Source organism: Pseudophryne corroboree, unplaced genomic scaffold (assembly GCF_028390025.1).
Source record: "Pseudophryne corroboree isolate aPseCor3 unplaced genomic scaffold, aPseCor3.hap2 scaffold_368, whole genome shotgun sequence".
In the NCBI taxonomy this organism is placed as follows: Eukaryota; Metazoa; Chordata; class Amphibia; order Anura; family Myobatrachidae; genus Pseudophryne; species Pseudophryne corroboree.
Window position 1 is genome coordinate 195,489 of NW_026970020.1, and position 11,993 is coordinate 207,481.

Consider the following 11,993-nt stretch of genomic DNA (forward strand, 5'->3'; position numbering starts at 1 on the left):
TCCTGGTGTCAACCTGTATTATTTCAGTAGACATTGAAATGAGGATGCATCTTGCTGCCTTTCCAATTAAGCAAGTTTAATTTAGTAATAGGTGAAAAACCATCCCTACAAAGGTGTTAATCAGTGACTTGGCTTTGTGGACACTTTTCAGAGAACAAATTTGTTAGCATAAAAATAAAGCCAGAAAATGAAGAGCTGTTTAATCACTCAATTGGATTTTTCTGCCAGCATTTTTCTTTTTCTCTGCAACCCACTGCTAAATTGTACTTCCTATCTGTTTTTTTATAAAATCACTTAATCAAATCTAACTCTGATTACATCAGAGAAGGCCAGGTACCCTACACCATAAGAGGGGGTTTGAAACTTTGACTTGTCTACTTAAAGATCACCAAAATCTGATAACAAGGTCAATTACGTCCCTGGGTGGGATTGAACCACCAACCTTTTGGTTAATAACCGAACACACTAACCGATTGCGCCACAGAGACACTTTGCAAAAAGCACATACTGACAAAGGCTAATAAGCATTCATCTAGAACGTTTCCTAGAAAAACTTTAAAAAGTCAATAATCTGGAGAGTTTTTGTAAGATGTTTCTTAAATCAACCAACGAAGAAACATATTGGTACTTTCCCATGATGAGTGAGTGCTTCAGGATCTCTTGCACTTACATGTGCAGCAGAGTACAGCAATGGAAGCATGCTGGGCCTATAACCCAGAGGTAGGCAGATTGAAACTATCCTCTGCTATATGCATTTTTTTTGTTAATTAAAGTAATCCAAAACTGGGATTGATATTTTAGCTCTTTTATTTTTACTTAAAGTACAATAACTTTTACCATTTTAATTTGTTTTAATAGTATATTGACAGTATTGTTTTCTTTCAAAAACCCACTTAATTTTCTTTACCCTATTATTAAAATGGTAATTGACAAAAACAAACTACATTGTCACCAGAAGAGCAATACAAAATGTACAAGTGATATATTAAAATCATCTTTCCAGCTTGAATTTCAATGATGCATTGGGGCAACGATTTTGTGAGAAACATCTTCACCCTTAAATATTTTCTTAATTCCTTACCTGTGTGCTAATTAGATATCACCTTGTTTTCACATTAAACAGACTTCCACATGAGAAAGCAGCAAGGATGCAGTGGCGTTAATGTTTCCTGGTGTCAACCTGTATTATTTCAGTAGACATTGAAATGAGGATGCATCTTGCTGCCTTTCCAATGAAGCAAGTTTAATTTAGTAATAGGTGAAAAACCATCCCTACAAAGGTGTTAATCAGAGACTTGGCTTTGTGGACACTTTTCAGAGAACAAATTTGTTAGCATAAAAATAAAGCCAGAAAATGAAGAGCTGTTTAATCACTCAATAGGATTTTTCTGCCAGCATTTTTCTTTTTCTCTGCAACCCACTGCTAAATTGTACTTCCTATCTGTTTTTTTTATAAAATCACGTAATCAAATCTAACTCTGATTACATCAGAGAAGGCCAGGTACCCTACACCATAAGAGGGGGTTTGAAATTTTGACTTGTCTACTTAAAGATCACCAAAATCTGATAACAAGGTCAATTAAGTCCCTGGGTGGGATTGAACCACCAACCTTTTGGTTAATAGCCGAACACACTAACCAATTGCGCCACAGAGACACTTTGCAAAAAGTACGTACTGACAAAGGCTAATAAGCATTCATCTAAAACGTTTCCTAGAAAAACTTTAAAAAGTCAATAATCTGGAGAGTTTTTGTAAGAATTTTCTTAAATCAACCAACGAAGAAACACATTGGTACTTTCCCATGATGAGTGAGTGCTTCAGGATCTCTTGCACTTACATGTGCAGCAGAGTACTGCAATGGAAGCATGCTGGGCCCATAACCCAGAGGTAGGCAGATTGAAACTATCCTCTGCTATATGCATTTTTTTTTGTTAATTAAAGTAATCCAAAACTGGGATTGATATTTTAGCTCTTTTATTTTTACTTAAAGTACAATAACTTTTACCATTTTAATTTGTTTTAATAGTATATTGACAGTATTGTTTTCTTTCAAAAATCCACTTAATTTTCTTTACCCTATTATTAAAATGGTAATTGACAAAAACAAACTACATTGTCACCAGAAGAGCAATACAAAATGTACAAGTGATATATTAAAATCATCTTTCCAGCTTGAATTTCAATGATGCATTGGGGCAACGATTTTGTGAGAAACATCTTCACCCTTAAATAAAGATTTTCTTAATTCCTTACCTGTGTGCTAATTAGATATCACCTTGTTTTCACATTAAACAGACTTCCACATGAGAAAGCAGCAAGGATGCAGTGGCGTTAATGTTTCCTGGTGTCAACCCGTATTATTTCAGTAGACATTGAAATGAGGATGCATCTTGCTGCCTTTCCAATGAAGCAAGTTTAATTTAGTAATAGGTGAAAAACCATCCCTACAAAGGTGTTAATCAGAGACTTGGCTTTGTGGACACTTTTCAGAGAACAAATTTGTTAGCATAAAAATAAAGCCAGAAAATGAAGAGCTGTTTAATCACTCAATTGGATTTTTCTGCCAGCATATTTTTTTTTCTGCAACCCACTGCTAAATTGTGCTTCCTAGCTGTTTTTTATAAAATCACTTAATCAAATCTAACTCTGATTACATCAGAGAAGGCCAGGTAACCTACATCATAAGAGGAAGGTTGAAATTTTGACTTGTCTACTTAAAGATCACCAAAACCTGATAACAAGGTCAATTACGTCCCTGGGTGGGATTGAACCACCAACCTTTTGGTTAGTAGCCAAACACACTAACTGATTGCGCCACAGAGACACTTTGCAAAAGTGCTTACTGACAAAGGCTAATAAGCATTCATCTAGAACGTTTCCTAGAAAAACTTTAAAAAGTCAATAATCTGGAGAGTTTTTGTAAGATATTTCTTAGATCAACCAACGAAGAAACACCTTGGTACTTTCCCATGATGAGTGAGTGCTTCAGGATCTCTTGCACTTACATGTGCAGCAGAGTACTGCAATGGAAGCATGTTGGGCCCATAACCCAGAGGTAGGCAGATTGCAACTATCCTGTGCTATATGCATTTTTTTTTTAATTAAAGTAATCCAAAACTGGGATTGATATTTTAGCTCTTTTATTTTTGCTTAAAGTACAATAACTTTTACCATTTTAATTTGTTTTAATAGTATATTGACAGTATTGTTTTCTTTCAAAAATCCACTTAATTTTCTTTACCCTATTATTAAAATGGTAATTGACAAAAACAAACTACATTGTCACCAGAAGAGCAATACAACATGTACAAGTGATATATTAAAATCATCTTTCCAGCTTGAATTTCAATGATGCATTGGGGCAACGATTTTGTGAGAAACATCTTCACCCTTAAATATTTTCTTAATTCCTTACCTGTGTGCTAATTAGATATCACCTTGTTTTCACATTAAACAGACTTCCACATGAGAAAGCAGCAAGGATGCAGTGGCGTTAATGTTTCCTGGTGTCAACCTGTATTATTTCAGTAGACATTGAAATGAGGATGCATCTTGCTGCCTTTCCAATGAAGCAAGTTTAATTTAGTAATAGGTGAAAAACCATCCCTACAAAGGTGTTAATCAGAGACTTGGCTTTGTGGACCCTTTTCAGAGAACAAATTTGTTAGCATAAAAATAAAGCCAGAAAATGAAGAGCTGTTTAATCACTCAATTGGATTTTTCTGCCAGCATTTTTCTTTTTCTCTGCAACCCACTGCTAAATTGTACTTCCTATCTGTTTTTTTATAAAATCACTTAATCAAATCTAACTCTGATTACATCAGAGAAGGCCAGGTACCCTACACCATAAGAGGGGGTTTGAAATTTTGACTTGTCTACTTAAAGATCACCAAAATCTGATAACAAGGTCAATTACGTCCCTGCTTGGGATTGAACCACAAACCTTTTGGTTAATAGCCAAACACACTAACCGATTGCGCCACGGAGACACTTTGCAAAATGTACATACTGACAAAGGCTAATAAGCATTCATCTAGAACGTTTCCTAGAAAAACTTTCAAAAGTCAATAATCTGGAGAGTTTTTGTAAGAATTTTCTTAAATCAACCAATGAAGAAACACATTGGTACTTTCCCATGATGAGTGAGTGCTTCAGGATCTCTTGCACTTACATGTGCAGCAGAGTACTGCAATGGAAGCATGCTGGGCCTATAACCCAGAGGTAGGCAGATTGAAACTATCCTCTGCTATATGCATTTTTTTTGTTAATTAAAGTAATCCAAAACTGGGATTGATATTTTAGCTCTTTTATTTTTACTTAAAGTACAATAACTTCTACCATTTTAATTTGTTTTAATAGTATATTGACAGTATTGTTTTCTTTCAAAAATCCACTTAATAGTATCTCACCTGGCAGGTAAGTATGAGTTGGGCTAGAGCTGGGGAGGGTCGCTGCTCGGGCACCCCCCTGTCAAGTGAAGGAGATCCAACTGAGGCAGCACAAAGGAACTCTTGAAAGAAGAACAAGGCTAGAGGAAGATCTGAGACAAAGAAATCTGACTTTTACCAGAGCTGACCAGAGGAAAGCACAAACACAGTCCCCCACTACCACAAATAATGCAGTCGAGTTTCCCACATTTGGGGAAATCACAGGGGTCAGCATACCCAGAATGCAATGAATGAACCTCACCCTGGGAGAACAATCTTCATGACCATGGTATCTCCTGTGCAAAATAAGTATGATTTGAGATAGGGCTGGGGAGGGCCGCTGCTCAGGCACATCTCTGTCAAGTAAAGGAGATTCAACTGAGGCAGCACAAGGGAACTCTCATCTGGGGACAACAACTGCAGGGAAAACACATATTTTCAGATGAACATGGGAGGGCAGAAGGCTGCCTAATACTGAAGCACCCCCAAACAACAAACCAAATGCAACAACTAGTGCAAGCATTCCTGGGGGAAGGTCTGCAGAAGACGGATTTGCATACGGTGATGTCATCCAAGCAGTGGGCCAAAGTTGGCTGGAACACCCGTCTGCATATGAAAAGAGAAAAGGGGTATGCAGGGCATGGCGGCCTTTTGCGGCGCTTGGATGACCCCTAGTTCGCATTAAACACCCCCACCCTCCTTCAGTGTGGGGCTCATGTTGGCTATGCCCCAGCCCCTGAAGCATTCAAGCTGATTTCTTGCAGCAGCTGGGCACTGTAACAGCTCCAGAGCTGCTCTGTAAGGCAAGTAAAAGGGTGTGGGCCCTGCAGCACTACCTGTAGTTCGCATTGTGCGTTGCAAGGCACAAATTAAGCATACGGGAGAAGTCAGGATAGTGCGCAAGGGCATAGAAGGGAGCGGCTCAAGAAAAGAGAAGTGGAAACAGACAGCAAACTAGGCTGGAGAGAGACCTGAGACAAAGAGATCTCAATTATACGAGAGCCGACCAGGGGAAACACAAATTATGCAGTCAACTTTCAGACATTTGGGGAAATCACAGTAGCAGCACACCGAGAGTGCAATGGGTGAGCCTTGCCCTGGGAGAAGCAACTTCATGATCATAGTATCTCACCTGGCATTTAAGTAGGAGTTGGGCTAGAGCTGGGGAGGGTCGCTGCTCGGGCACCCCCCTGTCAAGTGAAGGAGATCCAACTGAGGCAGCACAAGGGAACTCTCGAAAGAAGAACAAGGCTAGAGGAAAATCTGAGACAAAGAAATCTGACTTTTACCAGAGCTGACCAGAGGAAAGCACAAACACAGTCCCCCACTACCACAAATAATGCAGTCGAGTTTCCCTCATTTGGGGAAATCACAGGGGTCAGCATACCCAGAATGCAATGAATGAACCTCACCCTGGGAGAACAATCTTCATGACCATGGTATCTCCTATGCAAAATAAGTATGATTTGGGATAGGGCTGGGGAGGGCCGCTGCTCAGGCACATCTCTGTCAAGTAAAGAAGATTCAACTGAGGCAACACAAGGGAACTCTCATCTGGGGACAACAACTCCAGGGAGAACACATATTTTCAGATGAACATGGGAGGGCAGAAGGCTGCCTAATACTGAAGCACCCCCAAACAACAAACCAAATGCAACAACTAGTGCAAGCATTCCTGGGGGAAGGCCTGCAGCAGATGGATTTGCATATGGTGATGTCATCCAAGCAGTGTGTCAAAGTTGGCTTCAACCCTCGTCTGCATATGAAAAGAGAAAAGGGGCGTGCAGGGCATGGCGGCCTTTTGCGGCGCTTGGATGACCCCTAGTTCGCATTAAACATCTCCACCCTCCTTCGGTGTGGGGCTCATGTTGGCTATGCCCCAGCCCCTGAAGCATTCAAGCTGATTTCTTGCAGCAGCTGGGCACTGTAACAGCTCCAGAGCTGCTCTGTAAGGCGAGTAAAAGGGTGTGGGCCCTGCAGCACTACCTGTAGTTCGCATTGTGCGTTGGAAGGCACAAATTAAGCAGACAGGAGAAGTCAGGATAGTGCGCAAGGGCATAGAAGGGAGCGGCTCAAGAAAAGAGAAGTGGAAACAGACAGCAAACTAGTCTGGAGAGAGACCTGAGACAAAGAGATCTGAATTATACGAGAGCCGACCAGGGGAAACACAAATTATGCAGTCAAGTTTCCCACATTTGGGGAAATCGCAGGAGCAGCACACCCAGAGTGCAATGGGTGAGCCTTGCCCTGGGAGAAGCACCTTCCTGATCATAGTATCTCACCTGGCAGGTAAGTAGGAGATGGGCTACAGCTGGGGAGGGTTGCTGCTCGGGCACCCCCCTGTCAAGTGAAGGAGATCCAACTGAGGCAGCACAAGGGAACTCTCGAATGAAGAACAAGGCTAGAGGAAGATCTGAGACAAAGAAATCTGACTTTTACCAGAGCTGACCAGAGGAAAGAACAAACACAGTCCCCCACTACCACAAATAATGCAGTCGAGTTTCCCACATTTGGGGAAATCACAGGGGTCAGCATTCCCAGAATGCAATGAATGAACCTCACCCTGGGAGAGCAATCTTCATGACCATGGTATCTCCTATGCAAAATAAGTATGTTTTTGGATAGGGCTGGGGAGGGCCGCTGCTCAGGCACATCTCAGTCAAGTAAAGGAGATTCAATTGAGGCAGCACAAGGGAACTCTCATCTGGGGACAACAACTGCAGGGAGAACACATATTTTCAGATGAACATGGGAGGGCAGAAGGCTGCCTAATACTGAAGCACCCCCAAACAACAAACCAAAAGCAACAACTAGTAGAAGCATTCCTGGGGGAAGGTCTGCAGAAGACGGATTTGCATACGGTGATGTCATCCAAGCAGTGGGCCAAAATTGGCTGGAACCCTCATCTGCATATGAAAAGAGAAAAGGGGTATGCAGGGCATGGCGGCCTTTTGCGGCGCTTGGATGATCCCTAGTTCGCATTAAACACCCCCACCCTCCTTCGGTGTGGGGCTCATGTTGGCCATGCCCCAGCCCCTGAAGCATTCAAGCTGATTTCTTGCAGCAGCTGGGCACTGTAACAGCTCCAGAGCTTCTCTGTAAGGCAAGTAAAAGGGTGTGGGCCCTGCAGCACTACCTGTAGTTTGCATTGTGCATTGTAAGACACAAAGTAAGCAGACGGGAGGAGAAGTCATTATAGTGCACAAGGGTATTGAAGGGAGGGGCTCAAGAAAAAAGAAGTGGAAACAGACAGCAAACTAGGCTGGAGAGAGACCTGAGACAAAGAGATCTGAATTATATGAGAGCCGACCAGGGGAAACACAAATTATGCAGTCAAGTTTTCCACATTTGGGGAAATCGTAGGGGCAGCACACCCAGAGTGCAATGGGTGAGCCTTGCCCCGGGAGAAGCACCTTCCTGATCATAGTATCTCACCTGGCAGGTAAGTAGGAGTTGGGCTAGAGCTGGGGAGGGTCGCTGCTCGGGCACCCCCCTGTCAAGTGAAGGAGATCCAACTGAGGCAGCACAAGGGAACTCTCGAAAGAAGAACAAGGCTAGAGGAATATCTGAGACAAAGAAATCTGACTTTTACCAGAGCTGACCAGAGGAAAGCACAAACACAGTCCCCCACTACCACAAATAATGCAGTCGAGTTTCCCACAATTGGGGAAATCACAGGGGTCAGCATACCCAGAATGCAATGAATGAACCTCACCCTGGGAGAACAATCTTCATGACCATGGCATCTCCTATGCAAAATAAGTATGATTTGGGATAGGGCTGGGGAGGGCCGCTGCTCAGGCACATCTCTGTCAAGTAAAGGAGATTCAACTGAGGCAGCACAAGGGAACTCTCATCTGGGGACAACAACTGCAGGGAGAACACATATTTTCAGATGAACATGGGAGGGCAGAAGGCTGCCTAATACTGAAGCACCCCCAAACAACAAACCAAATGCAACAACTAGTGCAAGCATTCCTGGGGGAATGCCTGCAGCAGATGGATTTGCATATGGTGATGTCATCCAAGCAGTGAGTCAAAGTTGGCTTCAACCCTCGTCTGCATATGAAAAGAGAAAAGGGGCATGCAGGGCATGGCGGCCTTTTGCGGCGCTTGGATGACCCCTAGTTCGCATTAAACACCTCCACCCTCCTTCGGTGTGGGGCTCATGTTGGCTATGCCCCAGCCCCTGAAGCATTCAAGCTGATTTCTTGCAGCAGCTGGGCACTGTAACAGCTCCAGAGCTGCTCTGTAAGGCAAGTAAAAGGGTGTGGGCCCTGCAGCACTACCTGTAGTTTGCATTGTGCGTTGGAAGGCACAAAGTAAGCAGACGGGAGAAGTCAGGATAGTGCGCAAGGGCATAGAAGGGAGCGGCTCAAGAAAAGAGAAGTGGAAACAGACAGCAAACTAGGCTGGAGAGAGACCTGAGACAAAGAGATCTGAATTATACGAGAGCCGACCAGGGGAAACACAAATTATGCAGTCAAGTTTCCCACATTTGGAGAAATCGCAGGAGCAGCACACCCAGAGTGAAATGGGTGAGCCTTGCCCTGGGAGAAGCACCTTCATGATCATAGTATCTCACCTAGCAGGTAAGTAGGAGTTGGGCTAGAGCTGGGGAGGGTCGCTGCTCGGGCACCCCCCTGTCAAGTGAAGGAGATACAACTGAGGCAGCACAAGGAAACTCTCGAAAGAAGAACAAGGCTAGAGGAAGATCTGAGACAAAGAAATCTGACTGTTACCAGAGCTGACCAGAGGAAAGAACAAACACAGTCCCCCACTACCACAAATAATGCAGTCGAGTTTCCCACATTTGGGGAAATCATAGGGGTCAGCATACCCAGAATGCAATGAATGAACCTCACCCTGGGAGATCAATCTTCATGACCATGGTATCTCCTATGCAAAATAAGTATGATTTGGGATAGGGCTGGGGAGGGCCGCTGCTCAGGCACATCTCTGTCAAGTAAAGGAGATTCAACTGAGGCAGCACAAGGGAACTCTCATCTGGGGACAACAACTGCAGGGAGAACACATATTTTCAGATGAACATGGGAGGGCAGAAGGCTGCCTAATACTGAAGCACCCCCAAACAACAAACCAAATGCAACAACTAGTACAAGCATTCCTGGGGGAAGGTCTGCAGAAGACGGATTTGCATACGGTGATGTCATCCAAGCAGTGGGCCAAAGTTGTCTGGAACCCTCATCTATATATGAAAAGAGAAAAGGGGTATGCAGGGCATGGCGGCCTTTTGCGGCGCTTGGATGACCCCTAGTTCACATTAAACACCTCCACCCTCCTTCGGTGTGGGGCTCATGTTGGCTATGCCCCAGCCCCTGAAGCATTCAAGCTGATTTCTTGCAGAAGCTGGGCTCTGTAACAGCTCCAGAGCTGCTCTGTAAGGCAAATAAAAGGTTGTGGGACCTGCAGCACTACCTGTAGTTCGCATTGTGCGTTGCAAGGCACAAAGTAAGCAGACGGGAGAAGTCAGTATAGTGCGCAAGGGCATAAAAGGGAACGGCTCAAGAAAAGAGAAGTGGAAACAGACAGCAAACTAGGCTGGAGAGAGACCTGATGCAAAGAGATCTGAATTATACGAGAGCCGACCAGAGGAAACACAAATTATGCAGTCAAGTGTCCCACATTTTGGGAAATCACAGGAGCAGCACACCCAGAGTGCAATGGGTGAGCCTTGCCTTGGGAGAAGCACCTTCCTGATCATAGTATCTCACCTGGCAGGTAAGTAGGAGTTGGGCTAGAGCTGGGGAGGGTCGCTGCTCGGGCACCCCCCTGTCAAGTGAAGGAGATCCAACTGAGGCAGCACAAGGGAACTCTCGAAAGAAGAACAAGGCTACAGCAAGATCTGAGACAAAGAAATCTGACTTTTACCAGAGCTGACCAGAGGAAAGCACAAACACAGTCCCCCACTACCACAAATAATGCAGTCGAGTTTCCCACAACTGGGGAAATCACAGGGGTCAGCATACCCAGAATGCAATGAATGAACCTCACCCTGGGAGAACAATCTTCATGACCATGGCATCTCCTATGCAAAATAAGTATGATTTGGGATAGGGCTGGGGAGGGCCGCTGCTCAGGCACATCTCTGTCAAGTAAAGGAGATTCAACTGAGGCAGCACAAGGGAACTCTCATCTGGGGACAACAACTGCAGGGAGAACACATATTTTCAGATGAACATGGGAGGGCAGAAGGCTGCCTAATATTGAAGCACCCCCAAACAACAAACCAAATGCAACAACTAGTACAAGCATTCCTGGGGGAAGGTCTGCAGAAGACGGATTTGCATACGGTGATGTCATCCAAGCAGTGGGCCAAAGTTGTCTGGAACCCTCATCTGCATATGAAAAGAGAAAAGGGGTATGCAGGGCATGGCGGCCTTTTGAGGCGCTTGGATGACCCCTAGTTCGCATTAAACACCCCCACCCTCCTTCGGTGTGGGGCTCATGTTGGCTATGCCCCAGCCCCTGAAGCATTCAAGCTGATTTCTTGCAGCAGCTGGGCACTGTAACAGCTCCAGAGCTGCTCTGTAAGGCAAGTAAAAGGGTGTGGGCCCTGCAGCACTACCTGTAGTTCGCATTGTGCATTGTAAGGCACAAAGTAAGCAGACGGGAGGAGAAGTCAGGATAGTGCACAAGGGTATAGAAGGGAGGGGCTCAAGAAAAAAGAAGTGGAAACAGACAGCAAACTAGGCTGGAGAGAGACCTGAGACAAAGAGATCTGAATTATATGAGAGCCGACCAGGGGAAACACAAATTATGCAGTCAAGTTTCCCACATTTGCGGAAATCGCAGGAGCAGCACACCAAGAGTGCAATGGGTGAGCCTTGCCCTGGGAGAAGCAACTTCATGATCATAGTATCTCACCTGGCAGGTAAGTAGGAGTTGGGCTAGATCTGGGGAGGGTCGCTGCTCGGGCACCCCCCTGTCAAGTGAAGGAAATCCAACTGAGGAAGCACAAGGGAACTCTTGAAAGAAGAACAAGGCTAGAGGAAGATCTGAGACAAAGAAATCTGACTTTTACCAGAGCTGACCAGAGGAAAGCACAAACACAGTCCTCCACTACGACAAATAATGCAGTTGAGTTTCCCACATTTGGGGAAATCATAGGGGTCAGCATACCCAGAATGCAATGAATGAACCTCACCCTGGGAGAACAATCTTCATGACCATGGCATCTCCTATGCAAAATAAGTATGATTTGGGATAGGGCTGGGGAGGGCCGCTGCTCAGGCACATCTCTGTCAAGTAAAGGAGATTCAACTGAGGCAGCACAAGGGAACTCTCATCTGGGGACAACAACAGCAGGGAGAACACATATTTTCAGATGAACATGGGAGGGCAGAAGGCTGCCTAAATCTGAAGCACCCCCAAACAACAAACCAAATGCAACAACTAGTGCAAGCATTCCTGGGGGAAGGCCTGCAGCAGATGGATTTGCATATGGTGATGTCATCCAAGCAGTGAGTCAAAGTTGGCTTCAACCCTCGTCTGCATATGAAAAGAGAAAAGGGGCATGCAGGGCATGGCGGCCTTTTGCGGTG

At 44.5% G+C, this 11,993-nt stretch overlaps 11 non-coding genes and 2 pseudogenes across 11 annotated transcripts; all 13 read right to left on the reverse strand.

Annotated features, from left to right (window-relative positions):
• Window positions 1-2,751: 2,751 nt before the first annotated feature.
• On the reverse strand, window positions 2,752-2,825 carry TRNAS-ACU (transfer RNA serine (anticodon ACU)). The gene has a single exon. It is a non-coding gene; the product is annotated as a tRNA-Ser (tRNA).
• Window positions 2,826-4,577: 1,752 nt separating this feature from the next.
• On the reverse strand, window positions 4,578-4,741 carry LOC135021258 (U1 spliceosomal RNA). The gene has a single exon (XR_010218534.1). It is a non-coding gene; the product is annotated as a U1 spliceosomal RNA (small nuclear RNA).
• A 986-nt stretch (window positions 4,742-5,727) lies between these two features.
• Window positions 5,728-5,891, reverse strand: LOC135021263 (U1 spliceosomal RNA). The gene has a single exon (XR_010218539.1). It is a non-coding gene; the product is annotated as a U1 spliceosomal RNA (small nuclear RNA).
• A 671-nt stretch (window positions 5,892-6,562) lies between these two features.
• LOC135021204 (U1 spliceosomal RNA) lies at window positions 6,563-6,725 on the reverse strand. The gene has a single exon (XR_010218499.1). It is a non-coding gene; the product is annotated as a U1 spliceosomal RNA (small nuclear RNA).
• Window positions 6,726-6,877: 152 nt separating this feature from the next.
• LOC135021192 (U1 spliceosomal RNA) lies at window positions 6,878-7,041 on the reverse strand. The gene has a single exon (XR_010218486.1). It is a non-coding gene; the product is annotated as a U1 spliceosomal RNA (small nuclear RNA).
• A 695-nt stretch (window positions 7,042-7,736) lies between these two features.
• Window positions 7,737-7,878, reverse strand: LOC135021218 (U1 spliceosomal RNA; annotated as a pseudogene).
• Window positions 7,879-8,030: 152 nt separating this feature from the next.
• On the reverse strand, window positions 8,031-8,194 carry LOC135021178 (U1 spliceosomal RNA). The gene has a single exon (XR_010218473.1). It is a non-coding gene; the product is annotated as a U1 spliceosomal RNA (small nuclear RNA).
• A 671-nt stretch (window positions 8,195-8,865) lies between these two features.
• On the reverse strand, window positions 8,866-9,028 carry LOC135021232 (U1 spliceosomal RNA). Its single transcript, XR_010218516.1, has one exon. It is a non-coding gene; the product is annotated as a U1 spliceosomal RNA (small nuclear RNA).
• Window positions 9,029-9,180: 152 nt separating this feature from the next.
• LOC135021191 (U1 spliceosomal RNA) lies at window positions 9,181-9,344 on the reverse strand. Its single transcript, XR_010218485.1, has one exon. It is a non-coding gene; the product is annotated as a U1 spliceosomal RNA (small nuclear RNA).
• A 671-nt stretch (window positions 9,345-10,015) lies between these two features.
• Window positions 10,016-10,178, reverse strand: LOC135021216 (U1 spliceosomal RNA). The gene has a single exon (XR_010218507.1). It is a non-coding gene; the product is annotated as a U1 spliceosomal RNA (small nuclear RNA).
• Window positions 10,179-10,330: 152 nt separating this feature from the next.
• LOC135021187 (U1 spliceosomal RNA) lies at window positions 10,331-10,494 on the reverse strand. The gene has a single exon (XR_010218482.1). It is a non-coding gene; the product is annotated as a U1 spliceosomal RNA (small nuclear RNA).
• Window positions 10,495-11,189: 695 nt separating this feature from the next.
• LOC135021241 (U1 spliceosomal RNA) lies at window positions 11,190-11,331 on the reverse strand (annotated as a pseudogene).
• A 152-nt stretch (window positions 11,332-11,483) lies between these two features.
• On the reverse strand, window positions 11,484-11,647 carry LOC135021182 (U1 spliceosomal RNA). The gene has a single exon (XR_010218477.1). It is a non-coding gene; the product is annotated as a U1 spliceosomal RNA (small nuclear RNA).
• Between the last annotated feature and the right edge of the window lie 346 nt (window positions 11,648-11,993).